The sequence below is a fragment of the Ammodytes marinus genome (assembly GCF_949987685.1).
Source record: "Ammodytes marinus genome assembly, chromosome: 18".
Lineage (NCBI taxonomy): Eukaryota > Metazoa > Chordata > Actinopteri > Uranoscopiformes > Ammodytidae > Ammodytes > Ammodytes marinus.
This window is the reverse complement of record NC_137222.1, coordinates 22,001,531-22,026,876: the sequence shown is the minus strand read 5'-3', so window position 1 is coordinate 22,026,876 and position 25,346 is coordinate 22,001,531. Positions and strand designations below refer to the sequence as shown.

Below are 25,346 nucleotides of genomic sequence, written 5' to 3'. Positions count from 1 at the left end.
ATCACATACTTCTTAACATTTCCATTCATTGTGTGTGTGTGTGTGTGTGTGTGTGTGCGTGTGCGTGCGTGTGCGCGTGCGTGCGTGCGTGTGTGTGTGTGTGTGTGCGTGTCTGTGTGTGTGTCTGTAAATTACTCCTTGTTAAACAGTTTGGTGTGGTTTATGTCGGTGTGCTGTAATGTTATTCCAATAACAGTTTTCAATACAGGCAGAGAGGGAGGATATTGGTGTGTCCTTCGTCTAATGTGACAAACACTCCTGCCTGGCAGAAACTAACCTTTCTCTGATATTCCTCGGGCATGGTTTTGCAATGCTGTGATTTCATGATGTCTACTGACTTCAGAGAGGTAGTATTCATTGGTTGAGGCTTCACATATGAGCTAAGGCATACAGGTTCACTGAATGGCACGCCGTGGGAGGTGAGCTATGAGCAAAAATGACTAAATAATCCAATCACACAAGCCTGCGTCGATTTTGAGGCATCTAAGACGGTGTGACAAATACCTGGTGAATCATAGCAGGATAATGAGAATAAGAAGGAAAAAAAATGCAAGTAGAGACAGGTCATCAACTTGCATCACTCGTTTGGGCTGCTCCTGTTTGTGGACAATGCAACTGAAAATCTGATGAATGTGGTTAATTAAGTCGTAAAAAGCATTCAGTCAGACTGTGGACGCTCTCACTGAGTGATTTAGGACCACAGCTTTCACAACGTTTCTCTCACGACTATCAGCTTTCTTCGATGGTAAAACTGTTTACGAAGGTCTTTCAACTTCAGATAAGGCCTGGGACCAGCCACCTTTTGGGTCTTTACAGGGACAGTACCCCCCCCCCCCTTTTTACATTTGCAGTTTGCTTGGAATCAATAAGAAGTGTGAAGTTATTGTGACCAGTGGTAGACAACAGAGCTGTACAGGCTAACAGTTAAACATCTCCTGCAGACACCCTCCATTCTGAAACAGGACGTCCTAAGAGAGAGGGTTTAACATTTAACAATATGTCTTAAGGCAGTTTTCACATCAGGAAAGTGCCCTTAGTGGATCCCCTTGGCGCTGAGACATTCACACTTCACACATTACCCATGATTCAGAGGGGGGGTGGGCACTCTGATTGAAGATAATGATCCGCTTAATGGTCTGTTCACCCAACACAGATTGAGTGGCATTCTCAGAAACAAAATGTGGCCTGCAGAGACTCAGAGAGAAGAGAGATGTTTGGGGTTTTTAAATCCCTGTACCACTTGAAAGAAAGATGGCTGCTGCAGAAACAGAAATTCTCCACATTTTCACTGTCTCATCCATCAGATTCAACAAACTCACTGACTACTTTGCCTTGAGTGGTCATGTGATTTATGGGGGGGAGGCCTACGGGACGTGATTCATCATAGTTTGCTTGTTGTTCAAACGTTGTCCTTGATTTTTTTTTTGTGGGCTAACTTACTAAGTGATGCGTGGGTCGTTATTGACAATTTTGACAAATTGAAATGCGCCTGTGACATTTTGAACCATTGCACATCTGGTTTGTGTCTCGTTTTCCAGAACTTTTCCAGAAACACTTATTCCTGACATACAGTATAATCTCACTGACTGAACCCATCTGAATAATGTATCAATCTGATTCTCTGCTAAAAGCCTTTCAATCCATCTCATCAACCTTTCCAAAGCTCACGTTTTCCCCACCTTCACATAATGCTGGGGCAGAACGGCTTCCTTTCTAGGTTCACTGTGTGAGTGTGTTGCCGTCTGAGAACCCATTTTCTACATCTTGTCATTTCTCCCGCTAATGGACGCCTGAGAGTCCTAATTATTCATCTCAGTTATTTCCAAACTGCCACCGCGACCACTCCTGAAATGCATCTTGCATTTTATATAGCTCCTTGTTTTTTAATGAGTGTTGTTTTGCATTTTGCCCGTACCTCCAGGCTTCAATTTGGCATCTGGGGAAGTTGGCTTGACTCCAAGACTGTGGTCACCCAGCGCTTATTACTCATTAAGCCTCGTCGGAGGGCCGAGTGGGGTGCAGGCTGGATGGGTGCTGGATGGGGGGGGGGGGGGGGGGGGCTGCAGTGCTTGGAGAGTAGGTGATGTTGTTTTTGTTGTTGTTTTTGTGGATGTTCTAGATAAAGGAGTGAACTCAAGGAGGAGAAAAAGTAAAAGAGTTTGAAAGTCTTCATCCTTTGCATTACTTTCTACTCTGTCTGTCTGGAGAATTATCGAAACAAGATTGCGAATTAAGACATTTTTTAAGGGTCTCTGTCTATTTTCTGTGGAATTCATTTGGCTTCAATATCTGTTTCCCTGTGGGTGTTTGCTCATCAAAATGTTAATCTAAAAATGGAAAAGTAACAGCTCAGAGATATTTGATCTTCTGTTTTGTTCTTTGTGTCTTTTGGGAGAGCTTGTTGTAAGTAGGTACTAGGTAGTAAGCCCAGCCCTGCATACCTGGGTATTTGTGTGTGTCAGCATGTACTTGGGTGGTGTGGTGAGAGAGAGAGAGAGAGAGAGAGAGAGAGACAAACCTAAGATAACCTGTGGAAATACCTGTATGCAGTGAAGTCTAGTGTGCACCATGAGGGCGAAAGTGAAGTCCACAAAACAGTTCATGCTATTTTTCTTAATGCATGTCTTGGCTATGTAATCATTTTCTACTATACTAATATTCTCCCTGTAACTTTAGCTGCAATCTGCATTTCAGCTAGATTTTCTTCTGGATGCACAGATCTTCTATTCTCTCTGTAAATGGAAAAGGGAAAGTGATCAGTTTATAAAGTGGTGCATATGAGGCAGAACATTCAACACATTAACTCTCTGATTGGTTTTCAACAAGCACAGACACTGGTTGCTTTGTTCTGTTTTACACACGCGTAATGATAGTGCAGAGTGTTAGAGAGATATGTGATCTTTAAACTGCTCTAATTATTAAACACAGAGGAACTGGTCCGACTCTGCTCAGGTGAAGGAGAAAAAATTAGGCAGAGAGCAAACACAGGAGAGGTTGATGTGCAGCTTACTCACTCCACTGTACCATTAAGACAAACTGGTTCTGCATGTGCTTTTTATGTAGTCGGTGTGTTTTTACAGAGAAAAGAGCTGCATGGCACTGTATAGCACAATCCAGACTGGATTAGGCCAACGGATTAACCGCTCCAGTGAGTCAATGCATTGTCCTTTTATTGTAGGAGGGGGAGCATAGTAAATGATGGGTTCAGTTGAAGAAAAGGGAAATTATGTTAACAAATTATTATTATTATTATTATTTTTTTTTTAAGCATATATCTCAACGTTTAAAAAAAGGCCGGATACACTGGGTGACTAAAAGTATGTGGACACCCCCTATCAACATCTGTGTCCCATCTTTGGAGTTTTGGGCGCGACAATACGAAAAATGTAGTCGTCATTATGAAAATGAAGGAAGGGACAGACTCTACTTGTTGTCTTTGCGTTAATCTCTAAAGCCTTTACGGACGCTACCAGCCCAAAGGAAAAGATTGATCCAATTCATAAATACATAATTCCCTTGTACATTTCTGTTTAGGAGAGAATCAAGATACTCATAGACTGTATAGGACGTCCTCACCTTACCTTAGTCATAGCTATAGCAATGAGGTTGCTAAAAAAACATGTACCACGTTGTGTCAGTGTTGATGAAACATGCCTGGTCAGTGGATGAGCCTGCAGGGCGCGGTGTTAAAGTTTAAAGCTGCTGCTGCTGGTTCAAAGGGCACCTGCCCACAAGCTGACATACCACAGCCGTGAGTCACCAGCAAGGCATGCTGGGAAGGAAAGTTCACCACCCCACCGCACAAAGATTTGTTTGCTGAGTAATGATACAGTATGTGTCACTGTCATCATGACATGATCACTTACAGATTATATAAATGGAGCACGTTCAGGACAACGATCTGAATCATTCTCATGTATTTAAAAGGCACTTTTGGAATAACCCATTTTGAATATATTATATATTTAAAATATGTTTTTTTTATATATTTTTGCAATTTTTTTCTGGAAATACACTGCCTTTGCATACTAGTTCAATCAATGAATATAAGTAGTAGCATATAGACTAAGAAAATGTGAACCAGCTAAGGCGAAACAAACATGACAGAAACACTCTCCCCCTTGCTTGTTCTGGATGAACAAACAGCAAACTGATGAGATAGTGTATAGATGTACACTGCTATGGCACACTATGTAAATAAGGAGTGATTCATAACTTCCTGCGGGCTGACAAACAACCCTACCTGGCTTGACTGCATACTGTTATTTGTTCAAACAGGCAGGGTCTGGTCTGCTGCTCTCATCCACAAAGAATGGGACGCTCCTCTCAGCTGCTGCCAGAGCTTTTTTTCAGGCTAGGCAAAAGGAGCTCTCTTATTACTCTAAGTGTACTCTTAATGGAAAAGACTATTGATTAGATACTGGATGGGGTGTTTTGTAAAGCCCTTCCAATTCATTCAGTCAATGCTGAAAAACGTTGTATGGTAAAGGAAATCCAATGAATACCACTTTAGAGTGAATATTGGATGTACAATGGACACACTTGACTCTATACATGGAGATAATGATGCATGGCGGCTGTTGACTATAACATGTACGCCAGAACAGGGTGTGCTTGTAATACATCAAAGTCGTCTGCGATGTTTAACTTGTTGTGGCGTTTTGCCCAGGAAACGTAATGTGCCATATGCCCTGAAACTATAGATGATCTCATATGGTTCCCAGAGGAGGAATCTCTTTTATATTTAAATGTGGCCCTCAGGACCCACTGCTGCAAAGGATCTGAGAAAAAGGTGAATCAACACTTTGTTGTTTTTGTTCAATCTGACACATGTGTTATAATAACCGTTGCAGCATCATAGTGGAGTCGTGTTGAACTTTCAATCTTGTTACATAAAATCCCAGTGTGCGTATGTATGAAGGGTTCATCTTAATGCATGCCTTATTTCCAATGACTTATACTTATCAGAAGTGTAGAAATGACATATAATTCATACTGTATTATCCCAATGCATGTCATCAAAATAACTTGATTGATCCCTGGAAGCTTACATTTAGCATTACAACCGCTCAGGGGAAAACAGACCAGAGATCAGTTATAATTCACAAATAGCAAATAAAGAAGATACAGTACAGTATGTTCCACATGTTTTATAGTTGTGGGAAGTGGAGTTCACAAGGTTCTTTTTTTTTTACTGTCAAAGACATATAGTATTCTACTCCACGGTGAATACTACAGGAAATATTTGTATAATGTGTACTCTGACAAAAGAGACGAGGCCCACATTAAAACACAACAGTCCATAAAAAGGCAGAGAGGGAGCTGCAGACTGGCTGGTTTTGCTCCACCCTCCTTCATACCTGCCTTGCTTATCAAGGTGTGTCTACCCTTGGCGGCCCGCCACTGTCGTCGAGGCACCACCCAGTCACACCCTGCGCTGGGAATTAACAAGGACTCAATGACTTGGGTGGGATGGGGAATGGGGGAGGGGGAATGGGGGTGGTAAGAGGTTATTGAACCCTGCTGTGATCCAACCCAGCTCGTCAGATTTCGTCATGGTTTATTTTATTTTTTTCTTATCGTTGGTTTGCTTGATGATGGGGGGGGGGGGGGTGTCATATTGTTAAGTAATAGTTTTATGCGTAAGAGCTTTGGGTTGTGTGTTCTGTAGTGGGACAGCGATTAGTCACAGATGTTCTTTTGAAAGCCTCAGTATTGCACGATTATTGATTGTGATTATTTACTGTATGATTAAATAATGATAGTTTATTTAATCAAGGTAGGATTTATGCTGTCCCTATTTACACAATACAAGTGTACTTACCTCATGCATTTGATAGACAGGATACTACATTTCTTTAGTCGTTTTTTTTTCAGTTACAATATAAAGGTATTGACTCGACAGTTTTTAACTTCATTGCAATAACAGAAATCACTCAACTGTGGCAATTTTGGAATAATTTTCACGTTCAAGAGAAAGACTTTGTTGGATTTTGGGGATGATGGTTCCCTAACAGTGCCCTAACCAAAACAAACCAACACACACACACACACACACACACACACACACACACACACACACACACACACACACACACACACACACACACACACACACACACACACACACACACACACACACACACGAGGGAGAGGTTGAGTAAACTGATCAATCAAGCACAGAAAGACTGAGAAACTCTGGCCGGATATTAACTAACAAACTCACATTCTCTCTCTCTCTCTCGCTCTCACTCTGTCTCTCTCTCTGCTTGTCCAGTCTTTTCACTGTGGGGAGGTTGTTGTTAGGGTCATCTCCATGTACACAAGTGCAGCCCACCCACCCACACACACACACGCACACACACACACACACACACACACACACACACACACACACACACACACACACACACACACAAACAAACCCCCCCTGGGGTCTGTGCTCAGTTAGGAAATTAGTTTTGAGTCCGTCACCATGAACACCTTTCTCTCTCCATGGCGTGCAGTGAGTATTTTAGAAACAGTTTACAACCCAAACTGTATGATAAAGTGTATATTTTTAAAGTCTCAGTGTTGGAAAATGTAGCTGATGTTTGTCATTTGAAAGCTTCAGTATGCTGAAGGTGTTTTACTTATTCTTTAAACCATAGTATTGGAATGTTTGTATGAGTGTGTTTCGCTTGTTTTGGTCATTTGGAAGCCATTTTCTTGTTTCAGCATCCTTATTGGAGTATTTGCTTTTATATGTTTATTCTTAAAGCCTTTGTAATAAGGGTCTTTTATTGTAGTTACCTTCATTTGGATAATTGCTAATTAGTGATACGAAAAGTATTGTTTCGGTGCAAGAATGTCTTATTTTGAAATGTAATCTGAACATTGAATAACATTTTGCTGGCCAATGTAATTTAAAGGATATGGGGTCAGGAAGTAAGTAGGAGGCACTATTTTACTTCCAAGATTAGATTTTAAAGTCAGGACTTTGTTGGGCCTATTGAGTATCACACGCTATAGCCTACATAATGTGTCATAATGTGTATTGACTGAGAGGTGGTTCTTTTGTGTCTTACTTACTGTCATCCTTATTAACAAGAAGAATATTCTCTTAATCTTCTTTTGATGAATTTAATCTTTCTCAGGGAGTTTAAAACAAAATGGACAATGTTTTGATTGTGTTTACTGATTGCATTTCACTTTTGTTCCCCACATTTTCTCTAACAAGTAATACAATGTAGGATTCGTTTCATTTATTCATTTTACTTTCCTGAGAGTGGGCAATGCAATTCGAAAGATGCTATGAAGTTGCTTTCTGGGAAATGTAGTGAACCCAGTGTGTGTATAGCTTGACCCATATTAGGGGTTAAAGTCAGGCCACTGCTGTTTTGATTTCACCATTCATCTTTTAATAATTCAGTTAAATCTATACAAAGTCAGCCCAGTCAATGCAGATGTCAGTTGTTTGTGTTTGAACATCACTTACCTGCCACTCATTCTGCCTCCTTGAACAGAGCGAGGTAATCCATCATAGGAAAGGCTAGCAAGGATACTATGTCATATTTGGTCATCTTGGATTTGGTTAATGTAGAGTCTGTGTAGTGTTGGCCTCTTTGAAAGAGGCTATGAAGTTGCATTATGGGAATTGTAGTGAACCTAGTATCTGTTGAGCTTGACCAATATTAGGGGTAAAGGTCAGAGTATCTCGACAACTGTTGTTTTGATTTTGGCCATTCTTCTTTTGATAATTCTCTAAATCTTGTCAAACTGAAATGATGCAATACACCTTTAAATAAGCAAAATATCCTCTCATTACAGCTGCTTAAGTGAGGCTTTAACTTGGTGTTAACACGTTATATCAAAATGTGTATTATGAAAAATATATATTTTCGTCCCACAGTTCATTTGAATAATGGGCATATTTCATTGTACTCACAAAGCCATACAGATAAACCTTAAGTATCATTTTAGATCCATTTGATTTATACAGCACAAAGTTATTGTGGGATACATTTTGCTGTATATTTTTCAGACTTCCTTTAGTCCAATCAGAGTTCTCTGTCTCTCTGATTCTGACTGAAGCACAGACAAACTCTAGTCCACCTGTAGATTTGGCTGACTGAAGCTGTGTGCTGGTATGTGGGGCATCATGCAGTCTGGAGTGCAGGATTCACTGCATTGCACAGCCGTCTCTCCACCCTTCCTGTTCCTCTCCATTCCACACCAATGAAAAACTCTTGTTCAGGAATGAGAGAAGCATTTCACAGCGGGTGTTCCCTTTTAAATATTGATTGACAATAACACCCAGACACTCAGGCTAAAAAAACTATTTGCATGATGTGCGTAAGATGAAAGACATTCCAGAACCAACATGTAGGCCTACGTCAGGAGTGTACAGCACAGAACTGAATGTGCTGTTTAAAATCTGTTTTTAGTATTTCAGTAGGGCCACAGTGTCAGACTCTCAGGGGGTGTGTGTGTGGTTACTGTCAAAGCTACTGGTTGTGAAACATAAGGCAGGATTCCTGTGTAAGGGTCACTGTGATGAAAGTTGATGAAAAAAAAAAAAAAAAAGAAAAATCTGATGAAAATACTCTCTGTTTCTTTAAAGTCTCCGGAGTTGCAGAGAAAAGAAGAGGACTTCCCTGCCTCGTTGGACAAGCTACGAGAGCTGATAGAAGACAAAGTTCACAGCCTACAATCCCCCTTCACTCAGGAGCAACAGGTAAACAGCATGACAAATCAGAATCATTTCAACATCTGCTCACTAACTGCTACAAAACAGTGATGGGTAACACAGAATATCTATGTTTTGTAATCCTAACCCTAACCCCATATAAAAGGAGGATGAAAATAACAAATTATTGTGCAAAGTGGGAATAAACATTCAGTGTGCTGGTTACTATTGTATACATTGTAAGCAATGGAAAACTGTGCAGGAAGGTGTATCTGCGCAACAATGTTACAAATGTTCTTAACAGAAATATGTAGTATGGCTGGAAAGCTATTGTATCAGCTGCATTCAGGGATGCTTCACACTGCCGGATATATTAAAAAATACTTGGTAATATTATACATGTATTCCTATTTAGTGGTGGATTTGATCGTGACGTAGAGGTAACATTTTTTTTTTTTAATGGGCGTGATCGGCACATGTCACTTTTGTAATGAGTTATGGTGGGCCCAATCCGTTTCATGCTCTGGAGCAGGGGTCACCAACACAGTGCCCGCGGGCACCAGGTAGCCCACAAGGAGCATATGAGGTGCTCATAGGCCTGTTCTAAAAATAGCATAATAATCTGTTTCTCACCTTTTTTAAGTCATTGTTGATAATTATTGTGAGAAATCATTAGCATGATCAGTGTCTTCTCATAGATGAGCATCATTAATCATTAATAATAATATATAACTAAAGGCAAACTGAGCAAATTTGTTATTTCAGAAGAGTGTATCAAACTGGGTGCCCTTCGTATGACTCAGTAACCATGAAGTAGCCCTCAAGTTCTAAAAGGTTGGTGACCCCTGAGTCTAGAGGAATCTGAAAGATGACGCCTCCAGTAGACAGTTAGATGACTATCAGCAGCCTAAGCACAGGCATCAGGTTTCATTCTGTTTTTTTTTTTTGCTAACGCTGTAATTTTCGGCGGCATTTCCTTTTTAACCTTTATGTTTAAAAAAAAAAGTTGATACATGGCTAGAGGGTACGGGGATAATTACTCCAACCCTACCTTACCTGCATTCCTCCTAACAGTCCACACAGGCATTTGTTTTGATTGGCACTCTCTTTATGCTGTTCACTTGAATCTTCTATCGGTTTCTCTGTGGGAATCTGTGTCCCCTTCAAATTATTATTTGTTTGTCTCTCCGTCCCTCTTTCTATCTTTTACTTAGCCTCGTTTTCCACTTCTCCTGAGTCCATGTTAAGAAAAGCTGCTCAAATTTGAAAAAGTTCCTTACTAAGTTTAGGCAATCGGTTCTATATGTCGATAAACGATCCAATATTAAAGGTGGAGTCAACAATTCTGGAGAATGCTAGTTGTCAAAATCACTTTTTATCAAAATCTGCTCACGATCCGCTACCTGATTGTACTGTGTATGCACTAAAAGAAACACAGTGTTAATACACAGCCTAGGCTGTATACGGGTATGTTGATGGCTACGTTGGGCCACTGTGTTTACCTACCCTTTGTTTACATAACATTTGTTGACATACCAGTTTACAGAGCCTAGGCTGAGTTTTAACACCAGATTATTTTCAGTGCACACACAGTAGCACGGACAGGTAGTGGATCGTTAGGATATAATCACTGATTTTGACCAAAAGGGATATTGACATCAAGCGTTTATTTTTTAAAACATGGTATGATAGTAAGTTAGTTAGAGGAGCATTAATTGACAATCCTATCGTCTTTGGAGAAAAAAATCTGAAAGGCAATAAAATTCCACCAATTGTTGATTATCACGCTTGTCTTTAAGGTTCTGAGTGGGATGGCTGTGAGTGCAAATATGCTCAGAAGGAGGCAAGGAAGTCGCAATAGTTTTACCGCACATGGTCAAGCTGGAAAATAAACGTGCTCATTTGACCAATCGTTGCCCTCTTTTGCATAAATATTTTCCAATTTAGAGATTTTTTTTTCTGAGGCGACGTCAATTTAGCCTACAGATTTCCCGTTTTGATTACCACTGAACTCATTTATAAAAAATAGTCTTTCTTCTCAAGCTGAACTAGGAATTGAGGGCAAAAGATCACCTTGGGAAAACAAGTCGAACTTGTGGGAAAATAGGGTCACTTTGTTTTTCTCAGACTGAGTCACACAGACAGAGAGAGAGAGAGGAGGGCTAGTATGGAGGGGTGGGGGCTATCATGGTGTTTTTCCAAAGTGACTCAGTTTATCTGTTGTCTTTCAGCCCACAGCCACTCACTGACAGACACATGTCAACTACTCCAACTTTATCTTTACTCCTCATGTCCTCAAGTGATTCCTTTGGTTTTGTCCTATTGTCAATTTGTCTCTTTTCACCTCTTACTGTCTGTCTGTTGATATGCCTGTCTGTCTGTCTGTCTGTTGGTATGCCTGTCTGTCTGTCTGTCTGTTGGTATGCCTGTCACTCTGTCTGTCTGTGTGATCACTCAGTGTGTCTACACCCACTCTCTCCTCCTCCTTCTGCTGGTGATTCATCCCTCTGTTCTGTTTTACTCAACATGTTGCAATGTCTGACAAACGAAAGGCAGCAGACTATACTGACAGCTGGAGCAGTATACGGGTACATTGCATATAAGATACTCTCCAGTGCAGACTAAATAGTATGCGATGAGCTAATGGAGCGTCTGTCTGTTATTGTATTTTTGTTATGAGCGCACATGGTCTGAGATTGTGCTATCAGAGGAAAAAGCACAAAGCCTCACCCTGGTTACAAAGGGAACATTCTTTATTTGGGTGTGTCCTCCTGAGAGACAGAACTATAACTATAATTCAAGTGAATAGATGATGGCTATGTTCTCATTTTCCAACCAATAAATGTATTACGTTTGCTCCCTGAGTTTTGCCCATGCCAGTTTCTATATCTACACTGTGTGTTACTGGTGTTAAATGATGGGCAGATTTCACCCTTTGAATTAGTTGTAGTTCATGATACTACAAAAGGACTAAAGAGCTACATCCATCGGCTAAGGCTGTATTGTAGGGATTGTGCTAAATGCTAAGCTAAATGCTAATAACCATATGGCAACTTGCTTGGCATTAAAATGCTGCTATGTTTATCAGGTGTATATCGCCTATATTTTGTCTCAACCAGTATCTTAGTGTAGTGTGTTAGCCTGCTGTCTTTGGTCGTTAGCACTAAAAGCTACAGTAGCCTAATGTGGTTGATAGGAATGTCAAAGTTGTGGAGGTATTTAGTCATACACCAAATTAATGGACAATGTAAAAGTTAAACCGGATGATAAAGCAAAATGAAAAGTCAGGGGAGCTCATAAAGTGTTACAATTCACACAAGTGGAGCATGAACATGTGTAGGTGCAAATTTAGCAGCCAGCAGTTGTTGATACATTTTGTTAAAACTGAAAAGTGTCAATGCTGTGGTGGCAGCAGAGGAAAAGTTAGGCCGTCATGACCATGCATGTCTGTAGAGCCACAGGCACAAACCTTGTACATTTCATGTAAGAAGATCTAAACAAACTATCCAAAAGGCTAATTTAGCAATTTAGCTAAATCAGAAGGAATGTCCATAGTGAATAACACGTACAGCAGTTCTTCCAAGCAAAACGTTTTCGGAAAATTCTAAATCAGCGGTGGAGTCAGCGATTTTGGAGAACGCTTGTTGTCAAAATCACTTTGTGTCAGAATCAGTGATTATCTCCTCATGATCCACTACCTGGCTGTGAAATAAATCCAGTGGTAATGTACAGCCTAGTCTCTGTAAACTGGTATGTAAACAAAGGCTATGTAAACAAAGGGGGCCCACTGAGCTAGCAACATGTCGGTAACAAAGCTTCCCAAAGCAAATCTAATATTTATGAAAAAAAAATTCACACAGATTTTTGTAAAGCTTATTGAGACACCCAGCATTGATATTATATATTATGTCTTTCTCTTTTAAACCAGGTTTCCAGAGGCTTTAATATGCATTTACGGCTGCTATAACAAACGCATGCTAATGTAGGCCTACCTCTATGTCATCTTTGCTAATTGCTTGCTCATGAGCAACGTGGCCTAGGCTTAAAGGACCTTTGATGTATTTCTTGCCAAACGTGTTCCATGTAAAACAAAAACTGATGTGATGCGTGCGTCATCAGTCAGTTTCAGAAATAAACAAACTATTAGCTTGCTACCTAACCTGGCTGCAGGCTCAATTAGAAAATACATTGACGACAATGGTAATATACTCCTTTAGCCGCAGCTAGCTAACAGACTGTCTCTCTGGTCTTCCCTTGCTATCAGGGCTTGCTGTGTGAGGAGGACACAGTCAGAGGTGGACTGTGGAGGTTTGCTGAATTAAGTGAGGAGCTGACCTTTCAGCTGCTGCAGCTGCAGAGACAGACAGAGCAGGAGCTCAGCGGCATACACACACAGTGAGTCAATGACATGACAGCATGTGTTTGGTAAAAGAGAAGCTACTGTGTATATGAGAGGGGAAACACCGCATTATGAGGATGATGCTCTCTCAGTGTCTTGCAGTGCCCAATCAGAGCAGACTGGGCTTTTTGGAAGGCAGGCAGGCTCTTAAATGGAGTGTTTCAGACAGAGGCTGAAAAGAGGAGATTCAGCAATGGCAATGTGATATGTACGAAGGGTTCTTTCGGACACTACACCATGAAAACAGTTTACTAATTAGAAATACAGTTAATTTCCCAGAGTTTTCTCTCTTCATAATCCTGGTCCATTTTGAGTGAAACATCTCCTTTATTCCTAAAATATAATAAATGTTGCATTTTAGGAAAAAGCATCCTTCTTTCTTCTTTATAGACATGTGTACCATGCTATGTAGGGTTTGAACACATGTGAGTGGGTGGCAGCTACTGTGTTTCTGGGTTTTGTCACAGAGCTGAAACACAAATGTGGGAGTTCCACTGTATCTCGTCACAGCAGCAGGTTCTGCTCAACTGGAGAAAACAGGATCCTGTGTGTGTGTGTGTGTGTGTGTGTGTGTGTGTGTGTGTGTGTGTGTGTGTGTGTGTGTGTGTGTGTGTGTGTGTGTGTGTGTGTGTGTGTGTGTGTGTGTGTGTGTGTGTGTGTGTGTGTGTGTGTGTGTGTGTGTGTGTGTGTGTGTGTGTGTGTGTGTGTGTGTGTGTGTGTGTGTGTGTGTGTGTGAAAGAAAAATGGTGTGGTTAAGCTTTATTTATACTAACAAACCTTTTCTTTTTCACACATGAAATCAGTAACCCTTTCTGTTTGAGAGGACTTCTCTATGGAAAGCAACTCAAGAGTGTAACTATACATCATTTTTTTTTGCAATATGTAACCATTTTGCTCATTCTAATTGGATCGTCCAGAATTTTTTTTCTTAAATTGCGTCTTTGCGATGCAGCCGTCGTATTAAACCAGACACTGTCATGGCGTTCACCTTGTTTCAACTTTCAGGTTCTTTTTGTCTGTAGTCTTCCTGGCTCTGTGTACAGGTACAGACCTGACAAACAGCTCTGGGCTGATTCAAGCTAATGCTGCTACGCTACCTCTGCTGTGTATCCATACGGCTAGGTAAAAAAGAAAGGCTTCCCTTAGCTTAAATGCATGCAACTTCATTTCCTCACTTGACCACCTGTGCATGAACGAAAACATTTCCTGGTGACTATACTGTATGCTTTCTAACAAGTTGTGTAGCTTTCTAAAAAAGTGACAATCCAACACCCCATCTCCATTAAAGGCCTACTTCACCGGTTTGAATATGAAGGTGTATTGAATTCTGAGATCCTATGTAGTATAAATGTGCAAAAAAAAAAAAAATCAGTTCATCCTAGCCTGAGAAAAGGCAGAAAGAGTGTTTTTTTTAACCCTATATTAATCTTACTGTGACATCACAGTAAGATAAATATAGGGTTAAAAAAAAAATTACTTTGTAAATATTACTGTGATGTCACAGTAGGAGAAATCACAGTAATATTTACAAAGTAAGGTTTTTTTTTAACCCTATATTTATCTTACTGTGATGTCACAGTAAGATTAATATAGGGTTAAAAAAAACACTCTTTCGGCCTTTTCTCAGGCTAGGATGAACCAATTTCAATTTTTTTTGCACATTTATACTACATAGGATCTCAGAATTCAATACACCTTCATATTCAAACCGGTGAAGTAGGCCTTTAAGATGTGTTAGGAGATGAGAGAGTAGGCTGAACTTCTCACCCAAGATTTAGTTTCAACGCAATTAAATATTTCAAGTAGTAAAATCTTCCCGAAAGGTTGCTTTGTTAGTTTCGGCTTGTCTCACTTATGGTATTGTAGTTTAGTATAAGCGTTGAGGTTTGTGGATCAAAATTTGACTACCACATACAAATTTGATCTGCTTCATAATGCCGCTATTGGCACAGATACCACAATATTCCATTCAGTATATCTATATCATGCCGGCGGGGGTTAATAAACAGTAAAAAGAAATCTGGAACTTGCGTGAATCCCCCACTTCTAATCTTTTACTGGAAACTGTTAGAAAGTGAAAGTTTCCCGATGATTTTTTTTTTTTTTTTTTAGATTTTGTCACCACAGCAAATAGAAGCCTTGTATGGCTGGTGGCTGCATGCTGCCGCGCCCTGTTCGCTCACACCCTCTGTTCTGGCCGACGTGACGAGCAGTTTGGCAACAGAACAACACATCAACCGCTCTGGATTCTGTCAGACCAGACAAGCTTAAACACATCTACAGGATCCGAGGTGTGTCAGCAAGACACACACCCACCTGCACGCATGGACACACACACACACACACACACACACACACACACACACACACACACACTCACACACACACGTACACACACATAAAATGAGGGAATTCCAGGAAATGGCTCAATAACTTTAGTTTATCATTGCCGAGACTAGGAAATGAGTAGTTTCTAAGTAGTGTAGCATGTCCCCTTCACAATGTCCTGCACACGTCTCATATCCACCTCACTGGATCAACACATCGCCATGCTTTCATTACGTTGGCCTTTTCCCTTTGCTTAAAAGGTGGAGTCAGTGACTATGGAGAACGCTTGTTGTTAAAATCTATATTCGTCAAAATCAGTGAATATCTCCTCACAATCCGCTTCCTGTCTGGGAAAAAATCCAGTGTTAATACAATGCCTAGGCTCTGTAAACGGGCATGTTGCTAGCTACAGTGGGCCCCTTTGTTTACATTCCCTGGTATTAACATTAACTAAGCGTTTGTAACTGCTTATTTAATGCTTAACTGCATTAGTTAACTAAACATAGTAATGCCTAACCAAGCATCAACTTACTGTTAGTAACTAACCGTTAACAGTTATTCAATGCTTAATAAGCATTAAGTAACCGTTAATATCATTAATTAAGCATCAAATAACTGTTTATTATTGAAACTTTATTGTAAAGTGTTACCCAAACCATTTGGTGTAAGTGATTCAAAAAAGTGTAAGTGATTTTGACAACAAGCATTCTCCAGAATCACTGACTCCACCTTTAAGGGAGGCTTATGTGTCCGGCGCCAAGCCAGGGTTGGGTTTTGTGCAGTACAAGAGTACACAGATCCACAGCTAAGCAGCTTTTGGGAACAGAGATAAGGCAGTGTTCTCTTTTGTTTTCTGTGAGTGGAGAGCAGGACGAAGAAGTTTATACACACAGGGAACTTCTGCAACAATACTTTAAAAACTCAGTTTGTCAGGGTGATAATGTTGCCTTCTAAAAACTCTTCTAACACAAACTAGTCTCTGTCCTCTTTGGGTTGCTGCTTGCTATAGACTTGAGAACTTAATCCTAACCGCGCAGTAACCTTCACGGCTCTGTGATGAAGCTAAAGCCTTCCTTAATGCTCTTTCTCACCAAACTTTTCTCACAGTGAGAGAGGAAGAGGGTGGGATGAAGGAGCATTATGTAAAGCATTACCGTCCAACCAAGTGGCTAACACATATACTACACGCTACATTACCATGTAAGCTGCCACTGTTGACTTTTTCACTTTATTTAATAGTTATAAGCTCAACCGTACCACACCTCCCATTCACCCATCCATTGGGGGGGAAATGGTGGCGCCAATTGGTAAAGCCCTATGTATCCATCCAACATAACATTAGTAGAGTTGTCAGGTTAGCTGCATCTCCAGCAGAGAATTGTCATTATGACTTAGGATTTCATTATTGGCAGTAGTAGCCGTACTTTGGCTGTACTAAGTTGTAGCCTTAACTTAACCATTCTACTTTCTCAAATTCCCTCTTTCTCTTTGCAAGTGGCTCCAACTCTTGTTGCCTTTCCAGTAGTTCCATTGTCTCTGCTATAGCCTGCTTGACATCTTTATAGTGGAAATAAAAGACAAAAAGTCAGTGGTGTTACCCACTAAGCTAACCAGCTAGCGTCCAGCTAGTCTGTTCTATGAAACAAAAACATTATGATTTCCAACCAACATCAGGCTACAGGACTCTTGTCTCGATTCCACAGGTCAGATGTGTTTCTTTTCTTTACGCTCTACTTCAGGGGTGGCCAACCAGTCAGAGACAAAGAGCCACATTTTTTACTGTGTTACTGCAAAGAGCCACATCGTACACACGGGTACACACAGTGGCGATTCCAGGAAATTTTGACTGGGGGTGGCCAAGGTGGGCCACAGAGTTAGAGTGGGGTGGCCATCGCACCCCTGAATGAATAGCATGTGATATGCTGTACAACCAATTCAAAGATGATTTATAATCCCAAATGCCCAAATCATGTTAGTATCCATTGTCAGAAAACTAAACCCCTGAAGGGGGGTCTGGGGGCATCCCCCCCTCAGAAGATTTTTTTGTGTTTTTAACATGTAATCTAAGCATTCTGGTGCATTCTGGCGAAGATAATAAAGGAAAAAGTCAATATTTATTTCAGCTCAGATGAATAGTAAAATTAGCAAGACAACATAACTTGCTAGCAGCCAGATGCCTAACAACTGCACAGAGGGACGGATGACCACTAGCTTTTGACCAAATATCTTGCTAAAAAAATAAACCTTTATTTATGAAAGTCTGCCCTTGCTAAGAACATGTTACACTCGCTAACTACAAACTTTAATTTTTTTATTCAGATTTCAAAAATCTGCTGGGACACGTGCCTATACACATGCATGGGTGGCACGCATGTCACAAGCACACTTATGCTGTTTTCAAGACCTTTGCTGACCAGAGACCAGTTCTAGTGGCCACAGTCCTACCATTAATTTAGTAATTAAAAATTGCAAACTGATCTCATATCAGTGGATTGGAGTGTTTGTGTGATGAACTTGGCAACTACCTATCAAAAAAACTTAAGAAAGAAAAAAAAATACATATCATCTCTGAACTAGGATACATATCAGGAAAAAAATGTAATTAAAAAAATAAAATGAAAATAAAAAATAACATTTGAACTGGGGGGGCACTGGCGTGGCCAGTAAGATTTCAGAGGGGGGGGGGCACTGGGGTGGCCAGTAAGATTTCAGGGGGGGAGGGGGAGGGCGTTTTTATTTTCGCGGGGAGCTTGCACATGCATGCACAAGCATTATTTATTAAAAAAAACAAAAAAAAAAACAGGGGGCCCCACACTAGGACTTGAAACGGGCCCCCAGATCGTTAAGGCCGCCACTGTGATAATGACAGGACTGGACTCCTACAGTACTAAAGACGACAGGGCAGTCATTTTCAACAATGAACATTGTGTGCACTGCCTCACACACAAACTCTCAGTTCAACCAAGTCCACAAACAAAAATATAACAATTTAAAATTGCGTTTTTCTCTTACTATGCATGTTGCTTTGTGGGACTTACTTTTAGCATGGAGAGAGCTGAAGTTGCGCCGAAGATTTGAAGCCTTGAAATGCGCAAATGACACCTGGCATATAAGGCAGAATGGCCTGCCATAACGTTCAACAAAAAATATGAACTCTCCCACTCTGTTTCGGAGCGAACTTGACACAAATAGTTTACTCACGGAAAACCTCCCTCCAAGCTGAGCTGGCAGTTTTATGTTGCGTCCGCACCAAACGTTTGCGAACGTTATGTTGCGTCCTCAATTAAACATTTGCGAACAGGCATACAAATAGGGCCTACACATTAATAAAATAAAAAATGAAATAATAGACAACATGTAAAACGAACGTAAGAGCCGCATGAAACGTTTGCGAACATGCACACACATAGGCCCACACAAAAAAAAAGTATAAAAAAAAAAAAAAAAAAATTATAAATCACATAATTTGATATGAACTGAAGAGCCGCACGAAGCTGGGCAAAGAGCCTCATGCGGCTCGCGAGCCGCGGGTTGGCCACCCCTGCTCTACTTTATTTGTAACTGAATTGAAAAACAACTTGGTGCTGTAAAGAAATGGCCTCTTGAAGGGAAATGAACTCTCCCTTTAATCAGGACTGACATTCCTTTTTAATGTTTGTCTTCCTGCTTTCAAAGCATTTTTATAAATACACGTTGTTTATTACTGGAAGCCTCCAGAGCAGCAGGGAGGTCCAGTCTGAAAGCCAAGAGATCATAATGATCGGAATGCTTTTTGATTAACACAGGCCTGTCAGCCTAACTACCTGTCATTGTCTATCTGACCTTTGACCTTCCAGCCGGTGAAGTGGGAAAACACCCAAGTATAAAACTGCCAAGTATTTTTATATATATGACTTTTTTATATATTTATTTTATTAATGAGAGGTCAGAGAAAAAGCTTCTTAAATTGTAAATTTGCTCAAATTATAAAGATAATGCATGTTCCCTGTAATATCTATCTTTTCTGTCACTTCCGTCTGTTTTGCTAGTTTTTCCTACACCTCCATGTTAATTATTGAAGACTCACTTCACCCAAAACCACCTATTTTCTCTTTGGCCGTTTTTATTGGAACTATTTATTCAGTAGAAAGTAATTCCAATGTTATCCAGAGAAGCAAGGAAACGGCTTCTGCAAAGACCTTTCTGGGGCGAGACATTTTTGAAAATAATTTATTATTCCTCGCTTTCCTTTCTTAATTAACTGTCTTTTCATTTTCTTGATAGAATATCAGATGTTATCTGCATTGCATTTTTCTTTAATGTACTTATTTTGTCTGACCGACAGTCTAGACAATAACAGAAGACTATACAAACCAGCTAATAATCCCAATTGAAAAGCTGGCAACAGAAACGTTTGGGCATTTTGGTTCTAAAAATGGACAAATGATGAATGGTGATCAAAATTGTTGCAAATTATCAACTAAAAAGTATTCATTTTTAGCTCCATTTTTTCTTTTTTTCTTTTTTCTTTCTGGTGAATGCCATTGTACTGGGGTGGAGGGAGACAAACATGTCAGAGACAAATACCTGGACAATGTGTGTCTGCCTGTTATAGGCACTCATGTTCAGACACAGCCAAAACTGTTATCAAGATCAAATGTTCATCATCAATCATTATCGACACTTATCATAATATCATTATAAGTGAAAGTGGAGGATGGTAGATTGTGGTTTAAACTAGTTGGCGCATGATGGCTCGTCACTCACTGGCCTGGTGTTTGTCTTTGCTCCACTAAGAACACACTGCTTTGGGACGGTCACTTTCTTCCTCTCTGCCTGTTCAAACTGATAGGATAGTTTCAGACGGTGGAACAGGTTTGTGTTACTGCCAGTCTGAGCTGCCACATTTCTTTGGCACAGTTAGCAGTGCATGTGATGTTATATACCTGGTCGGATGGTAGAAATCCAAAATATCACCAAACTACTGAGAGACCTTTCTTGCTTCCAGTTGCTCTCATTTTGCTTTTTCATCACTCATTTAGCCTTTTATTTTTATTCCACTCCAACTACAATCAGTCGGGGTGGGTTTTTTATGTTTTTTATGTTTTGTATGTTCTTTTTATGGACCTTGAGTCTGACAATAAAGATGATGATGATGATGAGTCAGCCACGCCCACCTCTATTCCTACCATATGATTGGCTGTTCCTCGTCGTCTTCTGTTGAATAGTCGGCGGCAACTAAAGTTAAGGGGAAATAGCGCTCCTCTCTCCTTGTGTACAGGTGGTTGAATAATATCCAACAGAGGACAAAAACTGCACTGGATTCTTTATACAGAATTATATAATGTTTTGACAACTGTGCCGATATTCTCCTTTAGAAGTTTAATGAAGTGTCTCCAAGCAAACGTGAATTCAAGACCTGCTTCACTTAAAAACTACAAGGTGTTCTTTATCATTTGCAGCAGTGCATGATGGGCCTAGAGCTCTCTCACACACGCACACACACACACACACACACACACACGCACACACACACACACACACACACACACACACACACACACACACACACACACACACACACACACACACACACAAACTCACACAAACTCAGCCCTTGGTGGAGGAATAGATGAGGTCTGATAGTCACAGATTATGTGTGTGGTTCTCAGTTGTATTTTCCCATAGATAGACACAGGGACATATTATTTAGTCTGGTTACGCAAGTAGAGTTGAGCTGGTTGCCAATACCAACAGGCAGAGTGGCAGGTTGGTACACAGCCAGCTCAACTATGTCAGACCTCTGCTCTCCTTCATCCTCCTCTTCTTCCTCTTCTCAAAATCTATGCATTCCTTTTCATGTCTTCGGAATCTCCTGATATCGACATCCCAAAATGGATCAATAAGGTGGAAACGTGTCAATGCCTCATTTGTTCATATCATGTTCAATGTTAAAGAAGCTGGAATTCTTCTGTAGGACAACAGCTCAGAGGTCACAGTGACCCACAGTACGGAGGAGGATCATTATTTCTACATATACAGTAGTATCTCATAACAACAGCAGATGAATGACTAACATTGCGTTTGTGGCAATGCCCTTTAGCAATGCTCTGAAACTCTGAACTGCTGCTTTTTTCATCTTTTACTTATCTAAATAGTCATGGGCATCTCCGTCTCTCTACTGTTCTTTTCTCCTTTGCTATGCCTCAGCACCAGTGATAGCCCAAAGTCTGAGGCATTAGGTTTTAGGCTTGGCATCTTTCCGTCCGTCCGGGCCGTATTTGCTATAGCACAATATCTCAAGGACAGATTTTGGAGGTCAAAGGTCAGGGTCAGGAGTGCAATATCTCAAGAACGCTTTGAGGGATTTTTGGTGTACAACTGTCGTTCACATTTGTATGCCTGCCTTGCGGCGGCATATAAGCGCCAGCCGGTATTTCTAGTTAAGTGTCTCTATGCGTTACATTCTTTTTATTTTCATTAAATCTTCCCCTGCGTTCCAAATTGCATACTCTTTCTTTTTTTCAATTCCACATTCTACAGCTGATCATAAAAATAAGCATGCTGTGGGCATACACTTCGGACATACTTTTCCTTATGTATTTCATCATAACATTGTGCCTTGATCTTGCCTCTTGCTTTTATATCTGTCGAATCCCCAGTTGTTTTCATACGTAGGCTCCGTCGATGTGATGTCACTTCCGGTGCGCACTGGACTGTGGGTCAGAATTGCCCAAATAGCATGCTGTTTTCAACACTAGAAAATCTTGGCCTGATGTAGTAGACATTTGAGTATTTCTAAGCATACTAAATCTGACCTTAACAAATGGTACATCCTAAAAAAAAATTCTACCATACTAAATAGCAGAAAGTATGGGGATTGGAACACAGGGTTAATTTCTTTCTGCGTTCCATTCTTTCTGTTTTCATTAAATCTTGGTTATTTTAGTTTTATTCCAGCCTTTCAATCATTCTCTTTCACCTCGTCCTCTAAGTTGGCTTTCCCCCTCTTTTTTTATTCCTTGTCTTTCACTTTCTATTTCTATTTTAGTGAGTTACTTTATAGAACACATAGAAATATGATCCCCCCTTTCCTCAAACCATTCTTCACCGACATCAGTCATTCTTGCTCACTCCGTCAAAACATTGTGACTTCACCATGGCACCCTTCCCCTCCTCCTTTTTCACTCCTTTCACTTTTTCCTGGTACAAGATGTTTGTCATCTTTTACTCCCTTTCCCCTATGCGTTTCAATATTTTCTTTTTCAAATCGTTCTGCTCTTTCTCAACCTTTCTACTCCTTTATTTCCTAAATATCTTTCCATTTCTCCTCCTCTGCGACATTTCACCTCATTTAAACCTTCTTCTTTTTCTAAGAGCGCAACAACAACAAACATCTGTTTATTCTCAAAGCTGCAAGGCTAAAATTGTTTCCATTTATTCATAATTATTCATATACATTTTTGAAAATATATAATACTTTTCAATAATGATCATTAATCAAAAAAATATAGCAAATCGTCACATTTTGGAGAAGCTGAAACCAGAGAATTGTCAAGATTTTTTTTGTTTTGTTTTCCTTGCTTGAAAATGACTTTCCTGATTAATACATTTTCAAACATGTATCCATTCATTCTCTCGTGTGCGATCGGAATACTTTCGAAACTGTAACTTCTGTTTTAGCTTGACACAAACAACTTGAAGTAGAGCGAGGCATTAACACTGGGGCTGATTTGCATACAGGTTTATGTAGCATCACCTTTGTCCATGATAGAAACACTTCGGAGTGGGATTTCATATGTATAAATGGATTTTCTTTTTTTTTTGCTCTATAAATACGGCAAAGCGTATGCATCCTTTGTAACCTCAGCAGTGGAAATTACATATGTGACAGGCTGCAAGTGGTGAGATACATTCATGTAAAAAAGAATTAAAAACACTGAAAAAGCACCCACACATTTTTCACCTGCAATTATGGAGTGAAATGTGTTAGTCACATACATTCAAGCAATTACAGAGACCTATTCACGCTCTTCTGTGTGTAAGCACCTAATCAGAACACACCGACAGCTGGCTGTGTGTGTGTGTGTGTGTGTGTGTGTGTGTGTGTGTGTGTGTGTGTGTGTGTGTGTGTGTGTGTGTGTGTGTGTGTGTGTGTGTGTGTGTGTGTGTGTGTGTGTGTGTGTGTGTGTGTGTGTGTGTGTGTGTGTGTGTGTGTGTGTGTGTTTGTAAACAACACACACACAGAAATTCATTGGTAATTACTGTCTCTTCACACCGATAGATGAAGTTTCCCGTGGCTCGTCACACACTTAGTGTTTTTTTAATGGAGCCATTTGATTGGTTGAGATCGTTTGATTGACAGGTGACATAGACGCTCATTTGCACAACACTTCAAAGTCTTGAACATCTCCTCGAGATTCCTCTCAGGATTTTTTCCCAACATTGAACTGACGGATGGGAGACAGACCAATTTATTTCTGAGTTGAAATTTTGAAATACTGCGAGATTTCCCACAATCCAGCAGGAATAGGCTTACCCAAAACTATTAATGCAATTGGTGTTCTCCTTTGTTTTCCCTTTTTTGTTTTTTAAAAGTCGATATTTGAATATAATGTTATGTAAAGCCTTTAGTTTTCTCCAAATTAATCTTCAGATTTGGAGTCTCATTAGTTGATAATATAAGCTGATTTTTTAGATGTTAAAAATACTGAACACCAAATATCATTTCAGTTTTCTCCAGGGGAAAAACAACATTGTTTTGTTCTCAACTGCTTCCCAAATTGAGTTAATTTCACTTAAAAATATTTGGTTGATTTGTGCCAGAAGTCCTATTCTTTTTATTTCTAACTAAAACAAGAGGAATTTGACAACTGGACAACAGTTTAGAGCACTTCCATTAAAATAGATCGAATGTGACAATGTAGCATAACCCTTGAACCAATCTGACTATTGTTGTCATCAAAATTGTAGCCATCTCCATTTTGTTTTTATTTTTTGAATTGTTTCAAATCTAGACAGACAGCAGGGCTGGGAGATAATCTAATAGTGTGTCGTGGATTGCATTAAAATCACCAGATGATTATATCAACATACAGATCTACAAATGCCGGTGGTGAGAAACCGCACGGTCAGTAATGAGCATGATGGAACAACAGCTAGAGACACCGACCGACAGACATTTAAGCTATGCTACAATGTTATGATCATGATAGACTAGATATAATATTGACGTTATAGGCCACCATTTTCCTTCCCATGTATGTTCTTCTCATACCAGTCCTCATAACACACACAGTGGAGTCAGTAGGCCTCGTTATAAAGCTCATTAACTCAATGTTAATATGTCTCCCACAGGGCTTTAGTGTTTTGTTTTGTGTTTTTTTTCACCATTGTTTTGCTGCTGATTTGTCTCTCTCAACATGTGGATGTCACTCCTTCAGTCGGTTCATCAAAGGCTTTCCTTTTAGATGAGCCTCCTCTTCTGCCTCACAAACAAAACACTTCACCTGCAGCTCCACACAACACTCTGTCACAGAGGGTTAGTGCCCCCCAGTGGACATACGCTTAACTACACTCTGAGTCCTTTGGCTTACTTCTGTTGTGAGCTCAAATGTTGACAGATAGATCCTGTACCAACACATACTTTTATCATTCCCCCTCTCTGTATTAATGCTACAATAACACTACTGCTGCTGCTACACTGACTGCTAATATCTCTACAGCTGCTACTATTGCTACTGGATTTGCTATGACGAGTATATACTACTTCTACCTTGCTGCTAATAGTAAAAACACACGTAGGCCACTGAACTACAACTACCACAACTCTTTCTATACTACTGCTCCCTTGGTGAGACCAGCCTTGATCTCACAAGCTTCACATTTGTTTCTCTCCTGCATATCATATCAGACGTTTTGCATTCGCCAGGGGGAGGTCCACTTTCTGTCCGTTAGTAAAAGGCAGCCCTT

The 25,346-nt window shown here is 40.2% G+C and overlaps 1 protein-coding gene across 5 annotated transcripts in view; it reads left to right on the top strand.

Moving 5' to 3' along the window:
- LOC307265216 (uncharacterized protein) overlaps positions 1 to 25,346 on the top strand; it is a 56,389-nt gene that overhangs the window by 5,495 nt on the left and 25,548 nt on the right. For 4 of the 5 annotated variants that reach the window (XM_080046845.1, XM_080046847.1, XM_080046843.1 and 1 more), the window contains exons 2-3: positions 8,603 to 8,716; positions 12,933 to 13,063. The gene's annotated coding sequence lies outside the window, so the exon portion shown is untranslated. The remainder of the gene's footprint in view (positions 1 to 8,602; positions 8,717 to 12,932; positions 13,064 to 25,346) is intronic. The other variant, XM_080046846.1, reaches the window with a different exon arrangement.